Source organism: Mixophyes fleayi, chromosome 1 (assembly GCF_038048845.1).
Source record: "Mixophyes fleayi isolate aMixFle1 chromosome 1, aMixFle1.hap1, whole genome shotgun sequence".
Lineage (NCBI taxonomy): Eukaryota > Metazoa > Chordata > Amphibia > Anura > Limnodynastidae > Mixophyes > Mixophyes fleayi.
This window is the reverse complement of record NC_134402.1, coordinates 294,465,307-294,479,321: the sequence shown is the minus strand read 5'-3', so window position 1 is coordinate 294,479,321 and position 14,015 is coordinate 294,465,307.

Here is a 14,015-nt window from a genome sequence, read left to right as displayed (position 1 = left end):
ATCACTGTGACCCCAAACTGTGACCTGTTTTGCTAATTACACTACTATGTTAGTTAAGGGATAACAACTTATAATGGGCCAAAGAGAATAGTATATAATGCCCCATTAGTATTACAAGTAGAAGTATGTAGCAGGGAGATAAGGTCCATGATGCTCCAGGACCAGGTAACTTTTATTCACTGGTCAGCGTCCCTTGAAATAATAAAAAAAATCCCCCTTAACTTACCTTTTATTCGGCTTGTTCTCCTGTCCTCTTCTCTTCTTTTCTCCAATTCTGTGCTGCTGATTGTTCTTCTCACGCGGGTGACTCCTCTGTGCTGCACTCCGCAATGGATGTTGGGCGTGATGACATCACGCCCGACATTCACTGTGAGCACCGCACACAGGAGGAGACAAGGGAGGGAGCCAGAGTACCAGCTGACGTGACCGAAAGACCGCAAGTTAAGTATTTTGTTTTCTTTTTTTTGCAGGATTTTTTTTTTCCATTAACAGTGCTGTCCCCTTGCCACAACCAAAACTCCTTCTGGGCCACATTTACAGGCGTGCTGGGCCGCATGCGGCCCGCGGGCCACAGGTTGGACAACCCAGTTTTAAACCTTGGATGAAGCACAGTGGCCAAAACGTACTGATCCGAGTTCAAGATCTTAATAACTCGAGGATCATTGTGAAGCGAATTAAGTACTTGATCGACAAGGCCAACATACTTTGCTGAATTGCTTGCTTTCAGCTCCTCCTTCATTTTCTCAAGCTGCTTTTCCAATAGTCTAATTAAAGGAATGACTTGGCTCAAACTAGCAGAGTCTGCACTCACCTCACACGTCACAACTTCAAATGGTTTCAGCACCTTGCACAGGACTGAAAGGATTCCCCACTGTGCAAGAGTGAAATACATCCCCCCTCCTTTCCCAATGTCATGGCTTCTGCAATATGCTTGGATGGCTTTGCGCTGTTCCTCCATCCTCTGAAGCATGTACAGGGTGGAATTCCACCTAGTTACCACCTCTTGCTTAAGTTGGTGGCAGGGCAAGTTAAACTGCTCTTAAAGCTGCTGTAATCTCCTACATGCTGTGGCTGAATGCCTGAAATGGCCTGAAATTTTAGGGGCCACCGAAAGCATCTCCTGCACCTTACGGTTATTTCGTAGGAAGCTCTGCACCACCAAGTTGATGGTGTGAGCAAAACAGGGAATATGTTGGAAATCACCCACTAATCACACTAAATTGTTGGCGTTATCAGAAATGACATACCCTGGGGAGAGTCCGAGTGGTATAAACCATGCAATCACATCTCTCAGTTTGCATAACAAATTGTCAGCCGTATGCCTGTTAGTGAAGCCGGTGATACAAAGAGTGGCCTGCCTGTGACAAATGTTACGTAGTGGTGTACATGCTGCTGCTGTTCCTGCTAGTGAAGGTGAATGACCAACCCAGTGGGCTGTCACAGTCATAAAGTCTTTGGTTTGGCCACTTCCACTTGTCCACATATCTGTGGTTAAGTGGACAGAGGGCAGAATGGCATTTTTCAGCGCAATCTCTACATTTTTACACACTTTTTGGTATAGTTGTGGAATTGCTTTACGGGAGAAATGGTGTCACAATGGAATTCTGTAAAGCGGACACAAAACCTCAATTTACTGTAAAAAAACCAGCTGCGTTTATTGTGGAGATTGGACGCAGATCTAACACTAACATTGCAGCCATGGCGTCTGTAATTCGCTTGGCGACTGGGTGACTGCTGTCATATTTGCTTCCCCTCGCAAATGATTGTTTCACAGTTAATTGCTGAAATGTAGGGCTGCTCATTTTCTTGACCTGCCTCTGGGATGACGATTCACCCCCAGCAGCAGCAACAGCAGCAGCAGTGGGACTAACGCTTTCTTCAGAGGAATCAATAATAGTGCAGGAGTCATCCAGCCTTAAGTGGGAAGCCGGGCTAACTCCGAGAGCTACTGAGGATATTGATAAGGATGGTGTGGTGGGTGTAGTTTGTAGCCGTCGGGATGTCGGTGAGCGGAGGGTCTTAGCTGATGATGGAGTGCTTGTATTCTTTTGGGAAGAACTTTCAGCTTTTCCCAACACTTTGCCATGAACTCTCGTTAAATGGCGTAACATAGACGAGGTTCCAAGATGGTTAAGGTCCCTCCCTCGACTAACTGTGGCTTGACATACACTACAAATGGCTATACAATTGTTGTCTGGATTTGTGTAGAAATAATTCCACACATAAGAAGTGGATTTTTTTGTTTTATGCCCAGGCATGACAATGGCCTTTTTCTTGTCACGTGCCAGAACTGCTGCCACTGGTGCAGGACTTACACAAACAACCTCATCTTCATCAACATCCTCATTAGCGCCCTCGTCGCCTACACAAATCTCCCCCTCATCCTCTTCTAATTCCAAAGTGGCATCCTCAATTTGGGTATCACCGGCTACACTTGGGCTATTAAGGCACACATCAGCAGAATGCTAACGATTAGACATCCCACTGTTGGATGGACTCTCCACAGCGATTGTTGTCATTTGTGAATCAGAGCAAACATTCTCCTCTAATGCCTTATTGTTATCTTGCAGCTCAGCTTTGACGCGTAACAGTAGTTGTGCACCAATTGTAGGCTGGGTAACTTTTTGGGATCTACCTCTAATAGCCAAAGGTGAAGGCCTCATTCTCTCTTTGCCACTGCGTGTGTAGAATGGCATGTTTGCAATTTTTTTTTCATCGGCACTTAACTTTTGCTCAGTAACACTTCTTTTTCGCTTCAATACAGTAAAAAAAAAATTGTTTTTTGTTTTTTGCACTGATTTGGAAACAATCTGTTGTTTGACATCGCCTTGGCCAGATGACGTACTGGGAACACTAACATCAGGACTGGTGACAGAACCTGGTTGCTCATTCTGATCATATGTGGACTGCTTTGAATCCATTCTGAGCGCAAAGCACTTGTAGTGGGAAAAATTATTTGGTAGATACTGCTGACAGATATGACTTTTGACAGACAGAAATATTTATGCACAATTAGGGAGGACACCCCAAAAGCACTGAGGAGTGCTAAAAATTAGTTGATAGATACTGCTGACAGATATGACTTTTGACAGCCAGAAATATTTATGCACAATTATGGGGGACACCCCAAAAGCACTGAGGAGTGCTAAAAATTAGTTGGTAGATACTGCTGACAGATATGACTTTTGACAGCCAGAAATATTTATGCACAATTATGGGGGACACCCCAAAAGCACTGATGAGTGCTAAAAATTAGTTGGTAGATACTGCTGACAGATTTTTACTTTTGACAGCCAGAAATATTTATGCACAATTAGGGAGGACACCCCAAAAACACTGAGGAGTGCTAAAAATTAGTTGGTAGATACTGCTGACAGATATGACTTTTGACAGCCACAGTTGGTTGGTTTGGGGGCTATTGAATGTGGGGGTGAGCTTGGAAAGAATGAGGTCTCTTTAGTAAATGTGACTATGAATTATTTAATGGCAGTGATGGTTGCGGGAAATAGGTATATTTATGAAATGTAAACCCTATTAATTTATTGCTGGGGCTGTTTGGAAGGAGGGAAATAGGTTTATTTATTAAATGGGAAAACTATTATGCATTCTTTATATACTGCACTATGGTGCTAGATGTCCTGAAAGTCAGGAGTGCAGGAACATATGTCACACTCCGGGGAGCGGGCACTGCACCCTTGTGCCAATGGTGTACACAACAATGCAGGGTTTTTTTTCTGTAGGAGGGTAGCCTAGCACTTTTCACCTGCTAGCTACGCCCCATTGATGGATAGCCATGCCCCCAATTGTATGAACACTGCCAAAAAAAAATTGTCATGCTCAACTGTAAGGGGGAACACATGAAGTTGTACCGGAGCTCTGAATCCCTCTTGGCAGCCCTGGCTGGTGGCACTATGCCAGGGGAATCCACAGTGTGGGGTTCACCTGCCATAATGACAACCAGACCCAGGCTGGTCATAACAGAGCTGGATTTCCTAAGGAGATGGGGTCCGCAAAAAAATGCAGGTGCTCCGCACTATTGTTACCCATCAGACACGCTGTCCCTGAATGATTTTATAATAAATGCTCATGAAATATCATCCTTTAACATTGCGATAATTGATGATATTTCATAGGGGAGCATGTGCGGCCATTTATAAATATGCCCCTTATGGAGTGAAAGGGAGGGGTTTTTTCTCTGTGATATATTTATTTTTTTAAAGTTCTGTCAAGTGAGATAGCTCACAAAGTATGTATATTTATCTCTCTTGCCTGTCAGAACCACATATTTTTTTTTTTTAATAATGCATTGCCTATTTGAAATAAACGGAATAACAGTGTCAGATCAGGAGGTTTTCATTTGTGTGCTTTGATGGGCAGTTTGGCCTTTAATTTATAAACCGCACATCAAAGTACCAGAAAGCTTGATGTTTGAGCAAACCAGACTTTGGTATATTTAATCCTCGGACTCAGAATATGTCATAAAATAGTCATAAAATAGTAATATACTTCATATACAATAGCGTCTATGTATATTCATAGGCATCTCAGTTTATATGAATTAACTGTGTCTGTATATCTCCAGGTATAAGGTGTGTTCTGTGGATTTCATTTTTCCATTTGTCTATAGACTTCCTGCCCGGTTTAAGTAGGGTGGAAATCACTGGAAATATCTTACATCCCTTCCAATCATGTACAATTAGTTTCAGTAGATACAGTAAATGTGTACTCTAGCAGCAAGCTACAAAACGTAATTTACCTACCTTAAAAGGAAAAAAAGATTAAATTTAACTACGCCATGAGGTTTCAACTGAACAGCGTGTATGTCACTGTTGTCATGGACACTATTTTTACATTATACAGTTCAACAGGCACTTTTCCCGATTACATTTTTTCTGCAGTTTAGCAACATGAACCCACCATGCCCAATTAAATTTTGTGGTTCTTCTCTCTAAAGAAGAATTATAATGCATATAATGTTACAAGCAAAGATTATTTTGAATTACTAGATAGCTAAACACATGAATGCCATATAGCAAGTTTACTCAATGTTGCCTATCTATCTATCTATCTATCTATCTATCTATCTATCTATCTATCTTTCGTATGTTTATATCGGTAACTGTCTATCTATCTACAGTATATACATATCTATAAACAGTCTATCTATCTATCCATCTATTTATCTCTCTCTTCTAACACTTACAATTGTGCAGCGATTATTTTTTTTTGGCACTTGAGTGCAATCTGTCTGAAAGAGCATATAGGACTTGGCTGGATTTTGTAATTCCACTTCTCCAAAATTTGCATGGAATCTATCTTTTAATAATCAGCCACATCTCTAGTAATCAATATTTTTAAGGTAATTATGAGTGTTAAAAAGATTAACTATTTGTTATTGTAAGCTGTTTTCATTGTATCAGTATGTGTACTTGCTGCCGATCACATATATGGGTCTGTGCTATTTTGAGTTTGGCAGTCACAGCTGCCCTGAACCGCGGTTGTCCATTGGTCTGGATAAGAATTTTCAATTTAACTATTAGATTAATTGTTATGCACACTTGCTATTTGACATATATTTATCTAGGAATGAGAACTGAAATGGTCAATGAATCTGATTATACAACCTAGAAGGATTTTAATAGTGCACTGCACACTTCCCACTATTTGTGCCTCTGTGGAAACCACTTGACAGGTGATCTGGTGAGAGGTGTTATTTGATTTTTACTTACTTTGACATTGTGTCCTACCTAACGGCAACTGGTGCCCCCTAAAAAAATGCATTTTATCCACAATCTCATTTCAGTAACTGCTCCACAAACACAGGTACATGAATGTGCTTAGTCTGTACTTCAAAAGAAACATCCTCCCTCCCAACTTGTGCATATTGTGCATTATTTTGCTAGATAACTGTCTCTGTTGTTATTTGAAACATGCACTTGAATTAGGCAATTATTAATATTATATAACTAATAAAAAAATAATACTCTTTTTGATTATAAATGTTCTGGTTATGCAGAATATTGGTTAGGGACCATATGATTTCCATAGACTTTAAAGGCAAATAAATAAGTAAAATGTACTACTATAACTCTCTACATGACACTGTATTAAAATCTCCTTATCTGACATTTGAAGATCACAGTTAGGGGTGGAATGAATTAACAAATTATGGTGATTAGATTATAACAGCTCATTTTGTCTCTACTTTGTGTCACATAATCTGTCAAATGAATGCTCCATAATTTTCTCTGCCTGAAATTTTTGACAGATTCCGATTCACACTTAGTTACTCTTACCAAATTGCATACTTTTTTTTGACAAATACCATTTCCAGTTTTTCTGCAGCCATAGACATTAATGTGGCTGTCACTGCTGCATGATAATAATTCTTTTAAGTCTACTACTGCTACATTCTGGTACTGTACTATAATTTTAGAAATCACTGCAGTCAATCAAGTGCATTAAAGTAACAGAGGTTACCATGGTATTCTGTGAAGCAAGAAGCAAACATTTTAGAAGAGAAATATAAAGGGTTGTTTTGTTCAGAAACTCTAAAACACTAAGGTAGGACTGTTCACAAACATGCAGACTTGTAGACGTGAAGAGCAAATGTTTATTCTTTTGTGATGTCAATCACCTATATATGTGAGATTGGATCTCTTTAGAAAGTTGGTGAACAGGGGCATGCTTGGCTGGGGGGCAGTGGGGCTTTTGCCCCCCAGTCTGGTCCTATAGTGGGCTACCTTGGGCTGGGTCACTGGGCATTTTTTTCCTTTAAAATGTTCCTAATAGACTGCTGAGTCGAATCTTGCTCCCCGTTCTAAAATTTGCCAGTCCTCCCCTGTTGGTGAATGAGTTAGCATAACAATCTGATGTCGAAAATAAAGTTGCAACATATTATTTTGCTCGTTCTGGTAGAAGAAGCTTGTCATATCTTGTTGCATGAGGTATAGCCACATTAATGCAACTTATTTTGCACCCAAATGAAAATATAAGATTTCACGTTGTTGGAATGACATATAATAAATTACAAGTAACTTTCAGAGGATCAGAGCTTGATTTCGAACATGGCTGCATGCGCTTGAGTTTGGCACGTCCCTACTGTAACTTCACTGCAACAAACTGCATCTTTCCCGCCCAGTTAACTCCGCAAAATCGTAGGCTGTAGTAAATGTCCTTTGCGCATGAAGACACAGTGGACAGGGTTGCGTTCACGAACCTATATGTAAAGATGAGCGGGCACGGATTTCGGTAATCCGAGCCCACCCGAACAGTGAGGATCCGACGGGATCCGAGCACTGTTCGGGTACTTCCAGCCGCCAAAGGAATCCAAAACGAGGCTATGACATCCAAGTCTCGCGTCGGATCTCGCGAGACTCGGATGTCATAAATGCCCCGCTCGCGGCCGCCATCTTCATTCTCCCTGCGATCACTAAAGAGGGAGGTTGTTGAGATCCTGTGCTCTGTCCTGCTGATTAGTTTAGTCAAGTGGTGCTTTGTCCAGTGATCTGTATAGCTGAGTCCAGTAGTACTTTGTCCAGTGCTCTGTCCTGCTGATTCCAAAAATATAAAAAAATAATTTAAAAAGTATAAAAAATATTCTAGAGCAATATATTCTTGCAGTCCCAAAAATAGGTACTGCAATCTATATTACAACGTTCACTGTTTCTGCAGTCCCAAAAAATAGGAACTGCAATCTAAATTACTACGTTCACTGTTTCTGCAGTCCCAAAAAATAGGAACTGCAATCTAAATTACTACGTTCACTGTTTCTGCAGTCCCAAAAAAAAAGGAACTACAATCTATATTACAACGTTCACTGTTTCTGCAGTCCCAAAAAATAGGTACTGCAATCTATATTACAATGTTCACTTTTTCTGCAGTCCCAAAAAATAGGAACTGCAATCTATATTACAACGTTCACTGTTTCTGCAGTCCCAAAAAATAGGTACTGCAATCTATATTACAACGTTCACTGTTTCTGCAGTCCCAAAAAATAGGAACTGCAATCTATATTACAACGTTCACTGTTTCTGCAGTCCCAAAAAATAGGTACTGCAATCTATATTACAACGTTCACTGTTTCTGCAGTCCCAAAAAATAGGAACTGCAATCTAAATTACTACGTTCACTGTTTCTGCAGTCCCAAAAAATAGGAACTGCAATCTATATTACTACGTTCACTATTTCTGCAGTCCCAAAAAATAGGTACTGCAATCTATATTACTACGTTCACTGTTTCAGCAGTCCCAAAAAATAGGAACTGCAATCTAAATTACTACGTTCACTGTTTCTGCAGTCCCAAAAAATAGGAACTGCAATCTATATTACTACGTTCACTATTTCTGCAGTCCCAAAAAATAGTAACTGCAATCTATATTACTACTTTTACTGTTTCTGCAGTCCCAAAAAATAGGTACTGCAATCTATATTACAACGTTCACTGTTTCTGCAGTCCCAAAAAATAGTAACTGCAATCTATATTACTACGTTCACTGTTTCTGCAGTCCCAAAAAATAGGAACTGCAATCTATGTTACTACGTTCACTGTTTCTGCAGTCCCAAAAAATAGGAACTGCAATCTAAATTACTACGTTCACTGTTTCTGCAGTCCCAAAAAATAGGAACTGCAATCTATATTACTACGTTCTCTATTTCTGCAGTCCCAAAAAAATAGTAACTGCAATCTATATTACTACGTTCACTGTTTCTGCAGTAACAAAAAATAGGTACTGCAATCTATATTACAACGTTCACTGTTTCTGCAGTCCCAAAAAAAAAGGAACTGCAATCTATATTACAACGTTCACTGTTTCTGCAGTCCCAAAAAATAGGAACTGCAATCTAAATTACTACGTTCACTGTTTCTGCAGTCCCAAAAAATAGGTACTGCAATCTATATTACAACGTTCACTGTTTCTGCAGTCCCAAAAAATAGGTACTGCAATCTATATTACAACGTTCACTATTTCTGCAGTCCCAAAAAAATAGTAACTGCAATCTATATTACTACGTTGACTGTTTCTGCAGTAACAAAAAATAGGTACTGCAATCTATATTACAACTTTCACTGTTTCTGCAGTCCCAAAAAATAGGAACTGCAATCTATATTACTACGTTCACTGTTTCTGCAGTCCCAAAAAATAGGAACTGCAATCTATATTACAACGTTCACTGTTTCTGCAGTCCCAAAAAAAAAGGAACTGCAATCTATATTACAACGTTCACTGCTTCTGCAGTCCCAAAAAATAGGAACTGCAATCTAAATTACTACGTTCACTGTTTCTGCAGTCCCAAAAAATAGGAACTGCAATCTATATTACAACGTTCACTGTTTCTGCAGTCCCAAAAAATAGGTACTGCAATCTATATTACAATGTTCACTTTTTCTGCAGTCCCAAAAAATAGGAACTGCAATCTATATTACAACGTTCACTGTTTCTGCAGTCCAAAAAAATAGTAACTGCAATCTATATTACTACGTTCACTGTTTCTGCAGTCCCAAAAAATAGGAACTGCTATCTATATTACTACGTTCACTGTTTCTGCAGTCTCAAAAAATAGGAACTGCAATCTATATTACTACGTTCACTGTTTCTGCAGTACCAAAAAATAGTAACTGCAATCTATATTACTAGGTTCACTGTTTCTGCAGTTCCAAAAAATAGGTACTGCAATCTATATTACAACGTTCACTGTTTCTGCAGTCCCAAAAAATAGGAACTGCAATCTATATTACTACATTCACTGTTTCTGCAGTCCCAAAAAATAGGAACTGCAATCTATATTACAACGTTCACTGTTTCTGCAGTCCCAAAAAATAGGAACTGCAATCTATATTACTACGTTCACTGTTTCTGCAGTCCCAAAAAATAGGAACTGCAATCTATATTACAACGTTCACTGTTTCTGCAGTCCCAAAAAATAGGTACTGCAATCTATATTACAACCTTCACTGTTTCTGCAGTCCCAAAAAATAGGAACTGCAATCTGTATTACTACGTTCACTGTTTCTGCAGTCCCAAAGTGTGTGTGGTTTAGGGGTATGCTCTCTTGTGCTGCATATAATGGAGTACAAAAATTTGGAGGATAAAGTAGGTAAAGATCAAGACCCACTTCCTCCTAATGCTGAAGCGGCTGCCACTAGTCATGACATAGACGATGAAATGCCATCAACGTCGTCTGCCAAGGGCGATGCCCAATCTCCTAGTAGAGGACATGTAAAATCCAAAAAGCCAAAGTTCACTATAATTAGTAAAAAAAGAAAATTCAAATCATCTGAGGAGAAACGTAAACTTGCCAATATGCCATTTATGACACGGAGTGGCAAGGAACGGCTTAGGCCCTGGCCCGTGTTCATGACTAGTGGTTCAGCTTCACCCAAGGATCTAAGCCCTCCTCCTCCCCACCCCTCTAAAATATTTAAGAGACTTAAGCTGTCATCAACAACACAGCAAACAACTCTGCCTTCTAGAGAGATGTCATCACAAATCCCCAAGGCAAGTCCAAGGGTGTTGGTGGTTGCGAAGCCTGACCTTCCCATCACTGTACGGGAAGAGTTGGCTCCTTCCACCGTTTGCAGCACAGATTTGGCTAATGAAGGTGTGAATGTTGTACACCGGAAGGGAGGATATTGATGTAGCTGGCGCTGAGGAGGAACTTGACGAGGAGGATGCTGATGTGGTTATCTTAAATGAGGCACCAGGGGGGAAAACAGTTGTTGTCCATGGGATGAAAAAGCCCATCGTCATGCCTGGTCAGAAGACCAAAAAATGCACCTCTTCGGTCTGGAGTTATTTTTATCCCAATCCGGACAACAAATGTATGGCCATATGTAGCTTATGTAAAGCTCAAATAAGCAGGGGTAAGGATCTTGGCCACCTAGGGACATCCTCCCTTATACGTCACCTGAAGAACCTTAATAATTCAGTGTTTAGTTCAGGACCTGTGGCTAGGACCGTCAGCAGTCCAGGGACACCTAAATCCCTTGGTCCTGTTGGATACACACCACCAACACCCTCCTCGTCAACTTCCTCCATGATCTCCATCAGATTTAGTCCTGCAGGCCATGTCACCAGCCAGACTGAGTCCTCTTCAATCCGGGATTCATCCGAGGAATCCTGCAGCGGTACGCCTACTACTGCCGCTGCTGCTGTTGCTGCTGGTAGTCGGTCATCTTCCCACAGGGGAAGTCGCAAGAACGCTACGTCTTTCCCCAAACAGTTGACCGTCCAACAGTCATTTGCCATGAGCACAAAGTACGACAGTAGCCACCCTATTGCAAAGCGGATAACTGCGGCTGTAACAGCTATGTTGGTGTTAGATGTGCGTCCGGTGTCCGCCATCAGTGGAGTGGGATTTAGACGGTTGATGGAGGTATTGTGTCCCCGGTACCAAATCCCGTCTATTCCACTTCACTAGGCAGGCGATACCCGGGATGTACAGAGAAGTACGAAAAAGTGTCCTCAGTGCTCTGAAAAATGCGGTTGTACCCACTGTCCACTTAACCACGGACATGTGGACAAGTGGTTCAGGGCAAACAAAGGACTATATGACTGTGACAGCCCACTGGGTAAATGCATTGCCTTCCGCAGCAACAGCAGCAGCTGCATCAGTAGCAGCATCTCCACAACGGCTGCTCGTTTTAAGGCAGGCAACCAGGGTCTGATCAACCACTAGGCTGACCAGGCTGCAGCCTGGGGCGCTGGGTCCCGGGGGGCGCGGTGCTGCGGGTATTTATTTATTTTTTTCATTCTTTTTTCTTTTTTTTTCTTCATTCATTTTTTTTTCGGGGTGGGGGGGTCGCCGCGGGGGGGTCGCCGCGGGGAGGGGGGTGGAGGGCTCGACGATCAAAAGCATGGTTAGCAACACACAGCCAATCGCCAGGCTGCCTGTTGCTGTGCAGCAGACAGGAAGCAGGACGTCTTCACTTCCTATCTGCTGATCTGAGGAGAGGAGCGACGCTGGCACAACTACAGGTAAGTGAAGGGGGGAACTGCCCTGCATATCTATAGGGAGGGGGGGAACTGCCCTGCATATCTATAGGGAGGGGGGGGAACTGCCCTGCATATCTATAGGGGGGGGGGAACTGCCCTGCATATCTATAGGGAGGGGGGGAACTGCCCTGCATATCTATAGGGAGGGGGGGAACTGCCCTGCATATCTATAGGAAGGGGGGGAACTGCCCTGCATATCTATAGGAAGGGGGGGGGAACTGCCCTGCATATCTATAGGAAGGGGGGGAACTGCCCTGCATATCTATAGGAAGGGGGGGGGAACTACCCTGCATATCTATAGGGAGGGGGGGAACTACCCTGCATATCTATAGGGAGGGGGGGAACTACACTGCATATCTATAGGGAGGGGGGGGAACTACCCTGCATATCTATAGGGAGGGAGAGGGGGGACTGTCATGCATATGTATAGGGAGGGAGAGGGGGACTGTCATACAAATCTATAGGGTGGGAGGGGGGGGGGCTGCCATGAAAATCTATAGGGAGGGAGAGAGGTTGATATGTGTGAAGGAGGGCAGAGGAGGGGGGCTGATATATGTGACTGGGGGAGTTTTGATGTGACGGGGGGGGATAGCTACAGAGTGGAGGTAAGGAAAATAGCTGCAAGGGGGATGGATGCAGGGTGGGAGGTAAAGAAAATGGCTGCAGCAGGGGTTAAGGAAAATGGCTGTGGGGGGGGGTTGTGGTTAAGGAAAATGGCTGCAGGGGGTATTTAAAAAATAGAGCAGTTTTGGGGGGGCAGAATCTCATGATTGTGTGGTGGTCACATGGATGGTCTCAGCAATCACTAGAATACTAAATATTAGTGAGATGGGGCTGGTAGAGGTTTGTATTTGATTGACAACAAATATTCAGATATTGCTTATATATGCCTGTCCAATGGGGTACTTTTAGCTGGCCATAATGGAGTGTTTTGTTTTAACTAAAGGGCCTAATCATTCATAGTTTGCATTATAATACATTTTTGCATTTTCAAAACAGGACGCCAACTTTCCAGAAGCCAGCAAGAGGATAACAAAGTTGCAAGAGAGAAGAGCAAGAACAGGTAAGAGACAATGGCACAATCTGTCTAAATTTGAATGCTGGAGAATACACCTGAACATTCATATTCAGGAGTGTTCCTATACACCTATATATTCGGAGGAGGGGGTGGGGGTGCTGCGGCCATATTAGCCTAGGGCGGCCAGAACCCTTAATCAGGCCCTGCAGGCAACGTTGTGTATCACCGGTTTTAATAAGAGGCACAACGCTGACAACCTCTTAGAGAAACTGAGGGAAATAATCTTGCAGTGGCTTACCCCACTTAGACTCTCCTGGGGATTTGTGGTGTCAGACAACGCCAGTAACATTGTGCGGGCATTACATATGGGCAATTTCCAGCACATCCCATGTTTTGCCCACACCGTTAATTTGGTGGTGCAGCATTACCTGAAGAGTGACAGGGGTGTGCAGGAGATGCTTGCGGTGGCCCGCAAAGTTGCTGGACACTTTCGGCATTCTGCCAGTGCCTACCGCAGACTCGAACAACATCAAAAAAGGCTGAACCTGCGATGCCATCACCTCAAACAAGAGGTTGTGACGCGCTGGAACTCCACCCTCTATATGCTGCAGAGGATGGAGGAGCAGCAAAAGGCCATTCAAGCCTACACAGCCAACTACGACATAGGAAAAGGAGTGGGGATGCGCCTTAGTCTAGAGACTGATTTCCGTGATGTGCAAGGTTCTGCAGCCATTTGAACTTGCCACACGAGAAGTCAGTTCCGACACTGCCAGCTTGAGTCAGGTCATTCCCCTGATCAGGCTGTTGCAGAAGCAGCTGTAGAAAGTGAGGGAGGAGCTGGTAAACCATTGAGATTCCACCAAGCATGTAGCTCTTGTGGATGAAGCCCTTCGTACGCTTTGCCAGGATCCGAGGGTGGTCACTCTTTAAAGTCAGAGGAATACATTCTGGCCACCGTGCTGGATCCTTGGTTTAAAGCGTATGTTGTTTCTCTGTTTCCG